General features: G+C 39.4%; 1 pseudogene; it reads left to right on the forward strand.

Annotated features, from left to right (window-relative positions):
- The first annotated feature begins 1,925 nt into the window (after positions 1–1,925).
- LOC113314561 lies at positions 1,926–2,025 on the forward strand (annotated as a pseudogene).
- The last annotated feature ends 1,775 nt before the right edge of the window (positions 2,026–3,800 follow it).

The raw sequence follows: 3,800 nt of genomic DNA on the forward strand, positions 1-3,800 counted from the left end.
GGTTTAAGGTCCAACTTAGGAGGCTCTTCTAAAGAAGGAATTAGGGTATTCTCAGAAACTGGTAATGGTTCGAACCTAGCTTTCCATCTATCAGTGTCTAACACAGGGGTAGAATCTAATAGAGCATTCACCTGTTCAATAGTGCTATCGTCGTCAAAGTCTAAACCGAAATGGGATAGACAATTTTCTAATGGGTCTTCAGACAAGATGTTTGGTAATGACTCCTGAACTAAGGCTTCTATCATGTTCACCTCTTCGACACACGTGTCATCTAGCTCATAAGGTAGCTTACTGACATTAAAAATGTTCATCTCCATAGTCATATTACCAAAAGATAAATTCATCACACCATTTCGACAGTTAATGATCGCATTAGACGTAGCTAAAAATGGGCGACCTAAAATCACAGGTATCTGGTTCTCTGGGTCAGGGACAGGTTGGGTATCTAAGACCACGAAATCTACTGGATAAATAAACTTGTCGACCTCAATGAGAACATCCTCAATAACACCTCGAGGAATTTTAACAGACCTATCAGCTAACTGCAGTGTCATCTGAGTAGGTTTCATTTCACCAAGTCCTAGCTGTAAGTACACATGGTACGGCAGTAAGTTCACACTGGCTCCTAAGTCAAGTAAATTTTTCTACCCGGTGTTTACCTATTGTACAAGCAATGGTAGGGGAACCTGGGTCTTTGTACTTTGGAGTTGTGGTGTTCTGAATGATTGAACTTACGTGACTAGCTAAGAAAGCTTTCTTATGGACGCTAAGTTTTCTTTCGCGTACACATATCCTTGAGGAACTTGGCATAAGCAGAATTTCCTAATTGCATCTAATAAAGGAAGGTTTATGGTAACTTGCTTAAAAACCTCCAATATGTCATTAAAGTTCGATTCCTTCTTTGTTGGTACTAATAGCTGGGGAAATGGGGCTCTAGGCACAGAATCAGACCTCTCAGGAACCGAGTTGGCATCATCGGAAATTTTATCAGTCCCCTCAGCTAGTGGTCCTGAGGGATGAGATCCTGAGGGGTGAACTACATACGTTCACTATCGGGCATGGTTACCTGATTGTCTACTACTCTGCCACTCCTAAGGGTTCTAAAACATTCAATTGATTCGATGGTTTTGCACCTACTTCATGAACTCCTCTAGGATTGGGATTAGTCTGACTAGGGAACCTTCCGTTATCTCTCTCACTTAAGGTCTTAGCTATTTGGCCGACTTGAAGTTCTAACTTAGCAAGAGTCTGAGCATTAGTTTGAAAGTTCTGCTTGGTTTCCTGTTGAAAACTAACTTGGCTCTTTACTAACATGTCTGGCTCTGTGCTAACATATCCTGGCTCTTTCTTAATATTAAGAGATTCCTCTAAGCTCGTCATTCTATTCTCTGAAGAGTTCTGAAACTGACCTGAAGAGTTCTTATCTGAACCAAAACCTGGGGGAGCATTAGAATTACTAAACTGACCTTGACTCTGGCCCTTAGACCACGAAAGGTTCGGATGGTTTCTCCAACCAGGATTATAGGTTTCTGAATATGGGTCAAACTTCTGACGGTTATCGAATCTAGTTATTATAGAGAGCATTGGCTTGCTCTTCATTATTCTGGCCTTCCCAAAAAGGCTCTAATCTACCACTAGTGTGACCCACTTCTAAAGCTTCTAACCTTTTCGCTATAGCAGCAATTTTGGCATCTGATTCAAAGTTTCCTTCTACCCTATTAATGTTTCCTCTGCCTAGAAGAATTGTTTTCTGGGGTCCCCTATTACTTTCCCATTGTTGGGTCTTTTCGGCGATTTCATGCAAATATGTCATCGCATCATCAACTGTTTGGTTTTCAAACCCACCTGTACACATAGATTCTACTGTGGTTGTAGTGGGATAATCTAAACCCTCATAAAGGATCTGAACTAACCTAACCTTTTCTAAACCATGATGAGGACATTGGGCTAATAGATCATTGAACCTTTCCAAATACCTATACAAGGATTCTCCCTCCTGTTGAGAAAATGTGCAGATTTGCGTCCTAATAGACGATGTTTTGTGCCTAGGGAAAAACTTGTTCAAAAAGGCAGATGTAAGTTGTTCATATGTTTCAATTGATCCGGAAGCCAAACTATATAGCCACGATTTGGCTTTATCTTTCAAGGAAAAGGGGAATAACCTGAGTTTCAAAGCATCATCATCAAGGTTTCTAATTTTTAGGGTACTACAAATTTCCTCAAAGTCCCTAACATGGAAATAGGGGTTTTCATTTTCTTTCCCTAAAAATATTGGGAGCAACTGTAAGGTTCCAGGATTAAGTTCATAATTTGCTTCAGTTTCAGATAACCTGATACACGAGGGACGAGTAGTCCTAGTAGGGTTCAACAAAGCTTTCAAAGTTGACATTTCTGGCACTTTTGGAATATCAGGGATTTTCTCCTCAAACGGACGTTCAAAAACGGAATCTTCAAGAATCGGGCTTTCTAAATTGAGGTAATCGAGACGCTTAGAACTACTAGGTTTCTCTTTAACAAATCTACCTAGGGCGTCTCTTTTACGTTCAGGCATGCAAAAGAATAAGGTAGGGAATTCTATGCAATCAAAAAACAAGGCTGACTCAACCAAATCAAACCTATTAATTTCTAGCAAACAAAAAGCATGATGGCTCCACTTAGATTGTTTCTAGACCAGCTTCTATTCTTTCGAAAAGGAACTCGTTGCAATCTGAGCAAACCCCTCTGGAACCAATCCGAGTCAAAGTAAGCTGAATAGAGGCGAGGGAAGATCGGTGGATCTTTGATACCCAAAGGCCTCACCGGTACTATAAGGCGGCGCAGTCACGCATTCAACTCACAGGAACCATGATGAACTTCGAAGTATGCTCAAAAGAGTAACCAATATTTTTCGAACGACTTTCCTATTAAGCTCGTTACCCTATAGGTCTCGTTCTAGTCAAAATTTTAGGCTTAGGTTCGCGTTTGGTTTCGTGTTCCTAAGGCGGGCAAGAAGAGAACGGTGATGAAATCCGAACCCTTATCTTGTATGGCCAGTCCTTGCCCTTTACTAGGAAATTAAAGCAGACGTTTTCAAGTCCTCAGCATATATGCAAACGAAGGAATACAGTAAACCCGTTGACAGGGGATTCGCGGGTGTTTAGAAAAACTTACCTCCCGTACCAGACGGGCGAAGAACCGCTGAAGTCGACTTGAGCCACAACTCCTATGTCATGTACGAACCCGAGGAGCCGAGGCGATATCGTAATCGCCGTTCTTCTCTGCATACAATTTATATTTAAACTACCCTTCCGTAGGGTTTAAAAATAATGTCCCAAAGTTTAAAGTCCAAAGTGTCCAAAAAGAAAAGAAAAAATTACAAAAATAATAAAACCTAATACATTTTTTTTTTAATAATAAGGAAAAATAAACAAAACCCTAAGAAATAATAATACATTTATTTTCCGTTCTTTTCGCTTTAATCTTTCGCTCCAAGTCTTTATGCTTTAAGATCCAGTCTTTACGAAATCACCAAACTCCTTGGCTCAATTTTCTTTATGATCCAAAACCTGTAGACAAAAGATAAATACCCAAAAACGTAAAAAAGAATAAAAATAATAAAAACCTAACAAAATAAAATAAAAATAAGTCTAAAACCCTAAAAGCAAATCCGCGTCGGCGGCGCCAAAAATTGATGTATTTTATAGATAGTGGTAAAAGTGGTTCGATTCTCAGACTTGCGAAGGATAAAATATAGACTTAAATTCTAAAACTAAAATAGAAAATTCACTAATAATTATAGCAAACACGGACAAAGTTGATAT

Source organism: Papaver somniferum, chromosome 9, assembly GCF_003573695.1.
Source record: "Papaver somniferum cultivar HN1 chromosome 9, ASM357369v1, whole genome shotgun sequence".
Classification (NCBI taxonomy): domain Eukaryota; kingdom Viridiplantae; phylum Streptophyta; class Magnoliopsida; order Ranunculales; family Papaveraceae; genus Papaver; species Papaver somniferum.